Here is a 14,926-nt window from a genome sequence, read left to right as displayed (position 1 = left end):
TGAGTTTTTGTTCATCTGAATGGGATTAGAATGTAGGAAGCACTAGATGAAAAAGGACATGGAGCAGTAACTTTTTGAGACAGTATTGACATTGTTTTTCTTTAATTTTCCTTTTTTGAAGGGGAAATCAAGAAGGGCAAAGACTTTTCTTTCTGTACTCAGTGATCCTCTTTTGTACATAGTGCTTGCTTCTGTATGGAGGTCTGTCCAGGTGAAGAAACACTCCCCTTCACTCAGGAGAACCTCATCCACCATCTCTAACTTTTCTGTGGCTCCTCTTCCTAATCCTCAAAGATAGTGTCTCAGGATTTTTTATTTTTTATTTTTATATTTTTTTTCTCCTTACAGTGGAATTGCAAATCTCGCGGATATATATATATATATATATGTATATATATATATTTTCTTTTCACAGAATATGCATGGATGTGGATTGGTTGCTCATCCCCTATATATCTGACAGATACTATTATTGTTGCTCACAGTGAATGCTGTATACTGAACAGACATTTAGTATTCAAACATATTTAAAATGGAGGGACAGGAAATGTGAGAAAATGAAGACCAGAAAGAGAAGAAAAAAAATGATTGATTTTCTGCTCTCCTCTGTGACTGCACAGAGTTTGAAGTAAAGGAGTCAGTCAGACACAGATGGCTATTTTTTCATTTACATCCCCTTTTATCACCAACCATGGGGCTTGTCGACCCCCATGGCCACACTCCCACACTTAAATATGATACATGTGTATAGTTGTTATTTTCTAAACTGTGTAGCTGCTTATTTTTTTTACATCTGAGTTGTAGCCCCCAGTAAAATGAAAACTTTTAGTTTTAAACCACATACATCTGAAACAACTTTATGTGACTGGTGTGGTTCTCTGGAAAAATAGCTACTGTAGTTCCTTTGTGCCCTGACTGTTTGCAACCCCATCTACCCTTCATGTGTTTCTGAGGTTATATATTGGTCACCAAGAGTCTTGTTTTCTACGTACGTTAAGAAGACCAAAGATGAGTCCAAGATTTTTAAGTTCTTAGTGAAAAAATGAACACTAGTTTTCAAATATTTGTAATTATGCAGTCGATAATCTCAGCATTTTCACTGACTACAAACCAGACAATGGAATTTATGCCCTTTTATAGCTTCCATTTTCTGAAAATTTTTGTTTCCTAATTCAATTTGTACATGCACAGGTAATGTGTTTGTATGCCTTGCCCAAACAGGTAAAACCTTGCTCTTCTGAGCTTTGGGGTTGTAATTCTGATGTTAGCCTTGCTCTCTTCCTTCATGATCTTAAGTTCCACAGTCTTGTAGACCCTGTAGACAAGGCTGCCTCCAGCCTTCACATCCTCATCCAGTTCTTCCCTGTGTTTGAGTAGCAGGTCCAAAAGAGCATCTTCCCTAGTCAGTTTGTTGACAACCTCCGTCCCCAAATTGCCTTTGAACAATTGAAGAAACCTCTTGTAATAGTTATACCCAGCCATGTTGCCCTCCCAGCAGATAATGAGGTGGTTAAATTCAGTCTTGAGTACCTGGGCCTGTGTCTGTAAGGATTCTTCCAGGTTCCTAAAGAAAGCTTCATCCTCCTCTTCTTCTTCTGCAGCAGACACCTTTTACAACATCACCTGTGCATTTACAGGCACTGCTGTGCCTGCTTCATGGCCCAGTCAGCAAAGACCTAACACACTCATGCATCAGTAAAAAGGGTACAAACCTGAGCAACAGCCCCCACTGTTCTTGCTGGTCTTGAATTGTGGTAAAATGAGACACAAAGGACAATCTTTTCAAAGGAAAAGCAAACGTTCATTTGACTCTGTATTCTATCAGCATTTCCTGGGATTTAAGCCATTAAACCAACTGCTCCAGGATGTTTAGAAAGTCATCATGAACACACAAGTGCAATCTGAGGCTTTGCATACTTTTTCCTATTTTAATATTCTGGTGTTATCTTTTAAGTCCCCTATGCTATTGCAATTCTTATTTACTTAACACCCAGTTTTTATACACAGTATTTGTGTGCCCATAAATTTTTGTTTACTAGCACATAAAGAAGTACTGTTTGGAGTTTCTAGAAACTTGTTTTAAACAGCTTTGAGGATTTCCCAACCTACAGCATTATTGAAGCCTTGCCAGGTGCAGACCCAGGTCTATGACTGTGTATTTTTCCATTAGAGCTCAAGGTCCCCATAGGATGATGTCCCAGAGACTCTGCATTGTTTGGACAAGGCAGTGCAAAGAGGAGCAGCCAGAATGGGAGGTGTTGGTTCCTCATCTGGTCCTGTACTGCACAAGTTCCAGAGGACCTTACAGGAGCCACCTTTAATGCCACCAGCAGGGCATTGATGTGTTCCAGTTTTTGTTATCATCTCCTGCATCAGGATAACATTGACGCGGACTGCCAGCAGGACTGCAGGCCTTGTGTCTAGCTGTGCTCGGGCAGTGTGGGTTTCCAGACCACGTCTAATCGACTTCCTGAAGTGCTTGTTTATGCTTCACTTGTGCAGAGACCCTTGCTCCAAGTTTTATTTCCCTGCTGCTCAAGATCTCATTTCCTGTGATCAGTTTAAGAAGTCTGGCTCGAAGAAATTGCAGGGCTTCTCCAGAGCTCCTGTGGCAAGTTGTTCTTGCTGCATGTGCTGCATGTGCAGCAAAATTCGTTGAATTTTTGACCATTTTGAAATGGAGACCATGCTTATGAACTTGTTACTACTTTACCTTCAGAGTCAGATGTCAGGCACATTTTCTACAGTCGCCCTTTCTACAGTGTCTTAATGGCTCACCACTTCTGTCTCCTAACAACTCTAACGCCAACCCTAACCCTTAACCTCAACACCCTAACACCAATGTCACTAATAGTCACGTCTATCTCCACCAAACGGCCAAGCAGGTTTGCAGTGATAGCTCACTGACACAGGCAAGTACCACCTAGGATGACACCTCAAATTTCACAAGCTGGGCAGTCTTCACAGAGACTCTAACCATTAGACAGAGCTTCCAACTATATATTTCTGAAAAACTGTCTCTCCTCGCAACTGTGCAATAGGTGGAAAAGTCAGGCAGTTTGGGAATACCCCTGTGCAAAGGCACCTAGGGACTATGGAAATATTCCCATTCAACCTTCCTCTGTTGTGTGTCGTTGAGCTCAGCCATTTCAGTACCAGCTTAAGTGCAGGTGGCCACAGCTCTCCCAGAGATGTCACACAGCAGCAACACACAGTGATAGGTGAGTCCAGCTGTCCAAGGGGTGTGTGGGCAGAGAGCAGAGGCTGCAGAGAGCAAGACCGAAGCCCTTTCTCCCAGAACATTTTCCCTTTTACCACTTTCACAACCCATGCTTTTTGACATCTCTTGCAGAGCATTTTTCCATTAAGCCAGTCAAGACCTTTGAGTCCCAAGGCTTGCCAAATCAGTGGGAAGAACCTCTGCACAGTGAGGCAATTGCATTCCAGCTTCCTGGCGAGGCAGGACCCCAAGAAGCAGCTAATGCCACTGCGACCTGCAGTACACGCTGGGTAATCCTGAACTATCGTTATGTAGCTTTCAGACGAGCTTTAGTTTCATACCCATGGTAGCGAAAGAGTTAAAACGCACAGTTTGGGTCTTTGGGGCTTCGTGATGAAATACGGCAAGAGCAGAATGACCCAGCTGCATTTGTTTTATTTTCTTGTCACCGGAGAAACAAGAAGGAAAAACTTACAGTGGCGTTTCCATGAAATTAGGAGAAAAGAAGCCACATAGTTTATAGAGGAAACCTCATTCCCCTCCCCAGCCTCTTACCAGTGATGGTTCAAAAAATGTACATTTTTGAACTTAGTCACATCCCGCCCCACCCAAGGTCCTTAGCTCCATGTACAGACACAAGAAAGAGATTTCAGTTTCCTTTTTCTGCCGATGAACTTCTATTTAAACATTTGCTTTTTTTCACTGCTGGAGCCTGGAGGTACTGCCTCCCTATGAAATGACTACTCTGGCTAAGGTTACAAATAAAATATAGACTTTCTCTGTTAGATTTCAGCTAACCGTATGAATAATATTCCCTCAAGACATACTCATTATATTGAACCATAAATCTACTGGGGGACACTGTTCTGCAGTGAGTAATAGGTATAAATAGAAAGGAAAGGAATTAATTAGTGCCTTTGCCTGGGAAAAGAGGGGGCTGAAAGGGTTCAGATAGGAAAAAATAATAAAATAAAAAGGCTTTCCTCTTAATGTGGGGGTACAACAGGGCTGGGAGTAGGCTGGCCCTGGTTGGAGTGACTTCCCTCAGGAGTCTGGTGGCCTGGCAAGGACACATTAGGGCTCAACAATTGAGCTGATTTATTTGAAATGCTAATCTTGTCTTTAATCCCAGCTTTGTTTCTCTGTAACCACACTGTTCTGCTGCCCTCGGGTCTGCAGCGAATGTTTCCAGTATCAACACTTCTATACAGCTGAATCCTTGGGACAGATTATGTGTAATTCCCATTTCAAGGAGACCAGTAAAAAGGAATTAGAAAGGAAATATGCAAAAATCCTCGAAGCCACAAAGGGGATTTATTTATTTATTTATTTATTTATTTATTTATATATTTACTGGCTTTAGGAAACTGAGTCTGGTCCTAAGAGAAAATCTGGACTTCAAGGATGCAACTTGTAATTAAAGACACTCACCAAAAGAAGGTATTAAGTTTGGCTTCTTGAGAATCTCAAATCCTAACAACCCTCCAGAGAACTGAGCGTGGCTGTCCTTGTTTGGGATGCTTCAGCACACAGTGCACTAGCGCAGATGTCAGACTGAGCCCAGCTCAGTACTGAAGGCAGAAGGTAAGGTTTGTCAGCTCCTCCCGAGAGAGCCTTGCCTCCCAGGAGCACAAAGCCTCTGAAAACCCTTCCCTTGATTCTCTCCCCACCTATACATTAATATTCTAATTTTTATCTTAAAGAGATTAAAGGAAAATATAATCCCCACCCTTCCAAAAACACAGGAGCTTTTGGATGCAGGCAGAAAGGAGGCCAACAAGGGTTGAGAAGAGGAGCTGACTGATGCACACATTAGCTGATGGATCCCAGCTGGAACCAGATGTACTGACTGAAACTAAATGAATTTAGAGTCATAGGATCATAGAATTTACTGGATTCCTCTTTTTTACACTTTATATTGTATTCTCTTAAAATTAACAGAAAAAAAAAAGCAAAAAAAAAAAAAAGCTGACTTTCACTGGGATTCACTACTGCTATCACAATGGAAGCAAGAAGTGTAGCCAGTGAGAGGCACTTGTCCTCTCTAGCAGGTAAAGTAGGTGTGAAGATTTGCATGTCTTCTGTTGAGGACTGCTATTGCTGCTTCTCTTGCATTGACAGAAACTGACACTTTAAAGCAGTTAGAAAACAGGGAGTGAACCAGAAATCCATGGATCTGTTGTCTTGCCAAAGCCTGACAACAAGCTCTGAGATAACCCACTGTTTGTAGCTATGTCACTAGAGGGACAGAAAACACTGCACAGGTGAACTACAACAACAAGTAAGACTGAACAGTAATCTCTCTGGTGTTTCTGCAGTGGTGAGGAACTATTTCTAGCTACTTACTGACAACATTGCCCCCCAAACCCTCTGGAAGAGTGAGTGAAGTCCTGGAGCAAGGGTTTCCATCAAGACCTCATTCATGACCTGAATGCAAGGCCAAATTTGCCGCAGGAAAAACTACTAATAAAGACAATTTGCAGCTAATTTGTGTCTTGCTAACAGCGTATGTCAGGAGATGTGCCTCCAGCTGGAGCACAGGGAACGAACTGTTCCTCAGCTGTGAAGCTTTTCCACTGTTCAACGGCTGCTGCTTTCCACGTATTTGATGTGATTCCAGGGAACCCTCCAGAGCTCCCAACTTCCCAGCCCAGCTCCTCAGGTCACGTACAGCAGAGCAGGGTGCGTGTGCTCTTGGCACAACATGTAACACCTCCTCTTCCCCTACAATACTCCAATTTTTGCTCTAACATAAAACATCAGAGGACCTCATCTCATTTGTAGCTATGGACTGATGATCAAGAAATGCATAACTCTATAATGAAGAGTCCTCTCAGCCAAAGACAACACTGCAATAAGACTCTCTATCATGAGTGAACCTGCTACGACTGACAAGGAAATGACATTTCCACCAAGTGTCGTAAAAATTCAAACAGGAGTTCTATGCACACAAGAAATATAATACCATTAGATACATCAGTGTTAAAAAAAAAAAAAAAAAAAAAAAAAAAAAACAAACCTCTTCTGTGACCTGGTTTCAAGGTCCTCCTACAAAGCAAACCTAATAGGTCGCATTATTAATATGTTACTGAGACAAAACAAGCAAATACCCTGCAGAGCAAGTCAGCAATAGAGAGGTACAGAAGGAGAGCAGTATTGCCACTGTTCCCTTGATTCTTTTTTGACAATACCTTAAACCAGCCCAAGAGATCATGGTCACAAGAAAGTTAAAAGATTTGTGCCGGGGATTTGACATATCCTGTTACCTGTTTAATTGAATGCCCATGTCCTTCATTTGAGCATTAATTTGAACCCAACTTTCAACATCAAACAAAGTAATTTTGATCACCTGCTAACGATAAATAGCATCTTGTGTTTAAACTACTTCTCCTTAAGACTGCCAGCGGAACATAAATGCTTACCTCCAGTCCAAACAGGCTTGAGATTTTCCAGCTTTAGTGTGTGATAAACAAAATTAACACTGGGGAGGTGAAAGTGCAGGCATGCACTCACTCACTTTCTTTGACGTACAGCTCCTCATCCTCCCGTCTATCCCTCATCCCTCCAGACTCTTACAGCCTTCACCTACAAGGAAAATATAAAGAAAGGAGCAGAAATGAATAAGTAATCTTTCAACATTTGTTTCTTTAAAAATAATCTTCTTGGACGCAGAAAACAGATTTTCGTTTTATATTGCTTTCCTCTGCATTGCTCTGGCAGTCTAAAGGGTCCTGAAAAGGTTGGCCTTACCTCCCTGAGTGCCTTGGTGTGCAGCAGCAAACTAGCATAACTGCATTAAAAACGTGCCTTTCTCTAGCCCTGGTCCAAGGCCTAAGGAAGTCACAACATAAATAGGTTGTACCTATCCTAAAAACGTGGCAGTGATCATGTCAGGCTCAACAGTCTGCATTCAGGAAGAGTTTAAAGGTTTAGCAGTTGAACAGTGCATTAGGTCAGGCAAACACAAACATCCTTCAAAGCAGCCGGCTCATACTTGCACTCTTCCCTGCCTCATGAAGGCAGAATCGATGTCCTTTCTGTAGGATACATAAAACTAAAAGGCACTTCTGTGATCAAGATATAGCATAGTCCACAAGCATAGAGGCACAAGGACAAGCACAATGAGAAGGATGAAAGGTAGAAAGGGTCTAGAAAAGGGAAATGGGGAAGGAAGGATTTGTGGAAGTCACTGGAAACCCTGTGGGGAAATCAGCCTCCCACGTTCCTTCTGGAGAATCCAGATAATTGAAGGCTGTGGGAATGCTTTACAGAAAACCCCAGACCAGGGGTGATTAAGTTCTCCAGACCTCTCATCAACAACACATGGATCCCATCAAGAGACCGCTGCTTTGGCCAGCGGTGAGCAGAAGTCTCCTCGGGGGGAGGACTGGGGCCTGCCAGCGTCTGATAGCAGGAGACAGCAGGGAGCAGTTGGTTTTTACAAAGCCTCTGCCATGTTTCATCTCTATGAGCAAATATCAAGCTCACCTCTGGTCTGGGGTTTTGCTGTTGAAACCCTTGATAAGAGATATGAGCAGCAGCAGGTCTGTGTTTGCTGCTCTGCAGCCTTGGTGTAGGTGCTGCAGCCATCGCAGGAACCCCTGTGCACTCCTTGCCCACTGGCAGTGAGAGCAGGGATGAGCAACGGAGGTTATGGAGTACACCAGAGAGGAAACAAACCAAAAATGCCAATCATGGTTGGAGCTTGGATTTGCTACGTCTGAGCTGCTGAGGTCAGTGAGCAGCACCGGCCCCTGCTCCAGTAGCGTCACCCCAAATTAAGAGTCTTGCTCTTGGGGAGAACTTGTTTCCAGAACCAGCACCTGCTTTCACACAGCCTGAAGTCCATGTTCCATGGGAACACATATTTAAGAGCCATCATTTGAACATACAGTCATTATAAACTCCTCCAACATCATCACAGCTTTAACTTATACCTGCTATGCTCTATGCTTCCTTCCAGACAGTTTGGCCGGACAGGATAACAACATGTGCACACACTCTGTAAAACAACAACCCTCACCCTAGCAAACACTGGAACTAAGAGGGTTACAAGTCTGAACACAGACACATGTCAATCTCCATCCCTTGTCCCCCTGGAGCAGGATACAGAGCTTACGGTGTAATAAACTCCACCCCTTGCCTGTGCAGAACAGCATCCCAGAACATGACAGCCATCTGAACGTACACCTACTGCACGCTCACCGTGTTGTCCCTCCATGGGAACACACCCCATTAGCTGGAGCAGCAGTGTCAGCCCACTGCTCCACATATCCCTCCACTGGTCCCTCCCCAAGCCTTTCTCCCCTGTGCAGGACAGCGTGGGCCCTAGGACCCTGCTGCATGGTTCCAGCTCTGGTGTTCCAGCGCTGCTGTTGGGGCATCTCCTTGGGGCAGCAGCTGTAGGCATTCCTCGCATCTCCTTGGGGCAGCAGCTGTAGGCATTCTTCTTTTCTTTTCCTTCACTCAAGCTCCTGAGAAAGGAATAATGCACACAGTCTTTGCATCCCAAGACTTGGGGTGAAGGATGCTACATTACAGCGTGACGATTTTAAATGACTCCCATCTTCTCTTCAAGCGTTGTCATAACACAGGCCAGAAAGCCAAGAGCTATATATATATATATGACAGGAGTTCATCAACAGGTCCAGGCAGTAATAACACATTTGTTCTTCCCACAGTGGCTCTAATCACAACCAGGCCTCTTCTGGACAGAGGAGCTGAATGCTTTGATTGTAGAGGAATTGGCTCTGGCAAAGATTAGGCTCTTTGGCTGGAAAAATCAATGCTCTGTTTTCAAAAGATTTCTCCAGAAATCACATATTTCTACAGAATACCTAGAACTGAGCCAAACATTTGAAAGGAAACATTTCAGATGTGGAGAAGTTATCCATAACCTGCTGAAGAGTGGGAGGAGGCAGCTGCCAGTCTAGTGTTCCAGTCCTTGCACCCTTTCTACCTTGCCAGGGTTGGGAAGTGAGTCCCACTCTGCACCAAGCCATGTCTGGCATCTCAGCCCAGGTTTCACTTACTTCGTTTCCACAAAAGTCCATGGAGCGGGAGCAAAAAGCACGGGGATTTCAGTGCCTAGCTGAAGTTTTGCTTAAGCAAAAGATCAGTGATTTTTCCAACCCAGTGCTCTGGGTTAGGAAAAGATATATATATTTTTTTCTCAGTTGTTCTCAGCCCATTGCTACATGAGCAACCACAGCCTCTCTTCCCAGAGGCCAGCAAGGAGCACGCAGGCTTTCCTCCCGTTCCCCTCTCGGCTGCTGGTGTGAACAGCCTCAGAGGTCACCAGCTCTGCCTGCAGGGCTGGGCACAGCACCCGGCTGCTCCTGGTGGCTAGCGGGGACCAGCAGGGCAAATGGCTGCAGCTTTCTCCTTCACAGCATCTCCGAGCCCCAGGCAGGGAAAATATTGATAACAGCAATGACATCCGTGCTCCTGTCACCAGGCGGGCACAGCACCCACTTCTGGCCAAAATGATCCCTAATCAGTCCCTTGAGCCTCCTGGGTGGTGTGCTCCCATAAGAGATGCTTGAAACATGCAGTATGAGCACACAGATCTGGTTTCTTCTAACGTAAATCTATGGCCTCCCTCTTTGGAGACTTTCCATTTGTGCGGAGACGGGAGGCAAAGGGAAATAAAAATCCCCTGCCTTAAATGGAAACATTTGCAAGGAACGGGGTAAGATCAGCTGCCAAGTTAGTTACTGCAGTATGACTAAGCAGCAAAATCAGCACAAGATACTGCACTTTCTGTAAGCTGCTGCTCTTTCACACAGACAAGAAACATGCATCTCGCCCCTGCTCCTCTCTCCACCCCCGGACAGAGCGTGGTGATAGGCATAGGCCTAGCTCTGGCAGAGACCATTCAGGTTTGGAAAGAAAATGGACAAAAATATTCAGATAAGAAAATTATTTTTTAATTCAGCAAAGAGTTCCTTGCAACATTGTACTAAAATCACTTGCTTACTAAATTTCTTCTAACACAGCAGTGAAAACTATCAGGCCTTTATTCACTGAAACAATTTTTTACATATAGGACTTACATTTCAAATGTTTTAACAGAATAAAGACTTTTTTGTCACTTCTAATGCAAATTTTCTGGAAAAGATGTCCAAAGTAATACATCTATTTTTACTAATGCAACACACATGTCCTTTCCTGTGGATAACAAGCAATCACTAGTTAAAGAGCAATAAGAAAACAGTGTGGGTCAACTTCAGCTGTGAGCACTTCAGTTCCAATTTCACAACTGCACAGTGAACATGTGCTTCAAATCTGGCTCTCAAAATCAATCGAGTGTAAAAAACTGATCAATGTAGGCTTGATTGAGCTATCCGAGCTCACAGAAATATATGATAACAGTTTACCAAAGCTGAATGGTAGTATCTGCTCTTACGATCACAAGTATCCATGCACTTCTGAAACAGACACCGTGATATCCTTCGTAGCCAGTGGCATGAAATGGAGCTTGTATGGGCCAGTTTGTGACCTTCTGGCATGTCTGTTAGGGTTCCAGTTGATTTTACTCCAGACATGCTTATTGTCCGTTTTACAGCAAGATCCAGGCTGATTAGATTAGATGAAGGAGACTTCAATGAAGATAGCTCAAGCTAGAGGAAATAATTTCCAAATGACTTATAAATAAAGGCACCTATCCTGGCAGTGATGCACAGCATTCAGCCTGTATAGGTGACCCAGCAGAGTGCTCCTTTCCTCCTGCACAATGAAGGAAGAACAGACAACATTAAGCCAGAAGTGTGTCTGAACAGAAGCTTGACTTCATGACGCATCACTGCCTTTGGCTTGTGTCCCCCATGCACCCAGGTTGTTTTCCCCAGTCTCTTAAATGTGGGGATCAAGGGGGAGGCATTCAGTCCCTAATTCTCCTACAGCCTTAAGTCATGGTCTTGGGAAAACTTGTAATGTCTGTGTTTTGCAATTCCTCACCAGCAAAATAGCTCCTATAAAGTGTTTATCTCTCTTTTCTTTACCTAATAAAGTCATCAGACATCACAGTCAACAAATATTATACAAACACATTTATTAACTAAGTTGGTTTTGGTATCTTCTGCCATTACCTGGAGACCAGGCACAAGACAATCAGAAACTGCTCTGATTTCAAAACAGAAGAGTTTGAATCGTGCAATACCTCCTGGGCAACAAGCACCCCAAGAATTTTGAGGATCCTGACACGGTCATTTCTGTCCTTACTATGCAGGCCAGGCACTTCTGTATTATAGTGGCACATTGTCTCCTCGTGTGAATTCCCCTCCCTGCACTAAAGAGGGTACAGAAAGGCTGCCTAGCCAGCACACTTTTTGCCTTCAGTGCTTGAGTGGTACCTGTTTGTCAGCCAGACGGTGTCTGCCAGAGCACCCAGACAGCAGCTGTCGTCAGCTGGGTGACACAGCTCTAGAGATGTGGCAATGCCATAACTGACTCACTGCTTGCTTGTGCAGCGTTTACCATCACAGTGCTCTTTTTGTCTATGTCTTGCCATGTGTATGAGGGGCTTCCCAGACCCTACATACATAATGTTTTGGGCCCCAGGGAATCCGAATGTGCAGGAAATCCCAAATCCCTTGAGACTATGCAAAAGGAGCAGCTCCATTTGGGTTGGACAGCACCACATTCCCAGGGCCTGCCTGCTTGCAAATGAGTTGGACAGACTGCCAGCTTGCACAGCAAAGGGACAGTGTGGGCTGAATTGTGAGACACCAACTGAAACTGGAAACCTATGGGACACAGAGACTCTAGGCCAGGTTGCACGGATCTCACAAGCTCAGAGCACACTTGGCCTCAGAGCAGCATTGCTATCGCTGCATTCAGCCCTCCTCCTGCACTGCGAGGAGCTGCAGGAAGGGGCCTGTGAGACCCAGGAGCGTTGCACAGGGAAATTACGCCAGCTTAGCCTGCTCCCACCTTGCTCCACATGGTCGTCTCCCTCCTTGTTGCCACGGCCAGTAAAACCAACATCAATTTCCTGCGCAAACCAGCCCGGTGTTAAATCTCAGCTGGGTGGCTTGAGGGAGGAGCTGGCTGTTTCATTACGGGAAGTAACATTCAACGCTGTATTCACAGGGCAGGGGGAAGGAAAAGGGGCCTCGGACATGTGCCACGCATTGGGTACAAAGTGTTCGGTCAAGAACATGGAGGGGTTTGCCAGCTGTGCACCATAAATGACACATTCAGAGGGACCCAGGGGCAGTGCTGGGCTGGCTCACCACGCTGCTACGGCGGGTTTCGGCTCAGCAACCCGCCACGTGCTCGTGTTCCCCCTCCCAGACCCCTTTTGACACACTTTTCAAAGGAGCTGCGGGGATCCAGATGGGAGGCGTCCAGCCGCCCGCGGCTACGTGCGTGCCCGGCGCTTCCACGCCGGCCAGAAAAGCTGACGGCCTGATCTTTATCCAGGACTGGCTTGCCCTAGAAAAATCAGAAAAGCAACATGCTGTTTTTACAAGCTGCCTTCGAAAAATCTCATGTACCTCAGGTCCCGTGGAAAACACCATATGTAGCCGTGTTTCGCTCTCACATTAAACAAGACATAATATTATATGCAGGGATAATTTTATTGCCAGAGGTACTATCAGAAACCCAGAATCCCCAGGAGCACTCTGGGCTTAATTTCCCATTTATGCAGAAATACACGTGACTCGGATGAAGCAGCAAATTCTTTGAGGCTTCTGAGGGCCTGGATTCTTTAGGGCAAGAGAGGGATTTGTGGGGATTTCAGAAGCTGTTGACAAGCACTTTGAGCTAATATCCCTGTGTATGAAGGTCTGAACTGCTGTCTAGAACAGAGCCAGGAGAGAAACCCCAGCCAGGACCTGACAGAGATGCCTTTTCTCCAGGCTTATGGAGCAGTGAGGAGCTGGGTTCTAGGTGTTAACCTGGCACGCTTATTCCTGCACTGTTTGCTTTGTCCTATGCCATGAAAAATGGTCTCAATCTGACTGCAAGAGATGCATTTGTGCTGTTGCAGAAAGCCCTTCGTGGTTTACTGCAGTGCATGGGGTTTGAGGTGCCAGGAGGAGTCAATCCCCCTGCCCTGCCACAGGAAAAGCTTGCTTCTGAAAAGCTGGGAGGACACGGAGGAGCCTTTACCCCCACATGTAAAGCGAGGAGGGATTAATAAGAAGACTTCCAGCAGTTCCCAGCCAACAGGGAGCAGCCTCACGGAAAGGAAAAGCTGCCGGGCAGCAGGGAAGGTGCTGAGATCACCCAGAGAAAGGACAGGCTCTCCCAGGGAGGGAGCTTCAGCAGGACAGGGGCTTTGCCATCCTGCAGGGGGAGGCCCACGCAGGCAGTGGCTGCTGGTGCCTGTCCCAGGTGCGTGCCTGCTTTGGGGCTCCCTGCTCGCTGTATTTCATTTCACAGCTGCGCCTTGCCGTGCATATCTGCGGGGTGCGGGTGCATTCCTGTGCGTGCAGCTGCGTGGTCTGGCAGCTCCAGCTCTCTTCAGCTCCTTTCTGTGGAAGGATGCAATTTATTTGCTCTTGTCAAGCACCTCCTGGCCTTGCCTCTGTGACTGCGAGCAGTATTAGGCATGTACTTTCTGGGATACCAGCTCAGATTTCAACCTTCAGCTTAGAAAATGATTTGTCGCTGGCTGTGAAAAGCTTGTTATTGAAGATGGCTAACTGAGCATAGCCTATTGATCCACACCAGAGGTTGCCTTCCACAGCTTGCTTGGGCCAATTCATTGTTTCAAAGCTGCCTGTGTACAGACAACTTGTGCCTTAATGCCTTTCCAGTCTCTAGGACAACCGTGCAAAACAAACGTCTCGAGGATCTCACTTTTCCTTGCCAGAAGTCGAGTTTGGGTTATTAAGTCATTACACAGGGGCTTGGAAAAGCTTTGTCCTGTCGCTGCAAGACCATGGAGGCAGCCAGGGACATGGGGGAACTGACTGACATACAACCATGGGCTCACCTTTTTGGGTAGAGGTCTCAAAATTAAACAATCACCATGTAACTAACACATGGGCTGGCCACATAAGAAAGGCTGGCCATGCAGACTGCTCAACAACATATGAAAACTGCCCCGGACAGACCCAGGAGCAGGGAGGAAGGTGAAAAAGGCTTTGGCTCTGCGAACAAGAACTGGGTGCCTAGGTTGTGAGAGAAAAATGAAAACACAAACGAGAATTCGGCTGGCAAATGACTCTGAAATAGAAAGGGGAAGGTGATCCCCATTCCTTCAGTGGAGAGGACAAGAAGTAACAGACAAAACGGCAGCAAGAGGTATTTAGGTTGGACACTAGGACATGTTTGCCAAAAGTAGGAATGGCTGCACTACTTGCAGTGCTGTAAACAGCAGCAGTGATTTGCTCCAGAAGAGATTGCCTACAAATGCAGTAAAATCTCCGTGTTTGGAGCTCTTTAAGATTGGTCAAACCACCCATCTGACAGGGGAACAAATATGCAGTCTGTGTGGCAAAACATACCTTTAAGTTAGAAAATGAGCTAAATGACCTCCTGAAGTCTCTTCATGGTTTATTTCTAGGTGCTTCTGTGACTAAAGAAATCTAAGTTTGGTGAGGCACTAGCTGCTATTTGGCTTGCAGACTGTGAAAAACAGGATAAAGATTTTAGACAAGGTCTTAAGCCTGTGGCTATTCCAAGACTGCTAAAATGTGTGCTTTATGAAGCCAGTTCAGGGGATGGTGTCAGGAAGATGGCTTCCCAAGT

The sequence above is a fragment of the Cygnus atratus genome, chromosome 6 (assembly GCF_013377495.2).
Source record: "Cygnus atratus isolate AKBS03 ecotype Queensland, Australia chromosome 6, CAtr_DNAZoo_HiC_assembly, whole genome shotgun sequence".
NCBI classification, from domain to species: domain Eukaryota; kingdom Metazoa; phylum Chordata; class Aves; order Anseriformes; family Anatidae; genus Cygnus; species Cygnus atratus.
The sequence above is the reverse complement of the archived record's forward strand: the minus strand, read 5'-3'. Positions refer to the sequence as shown.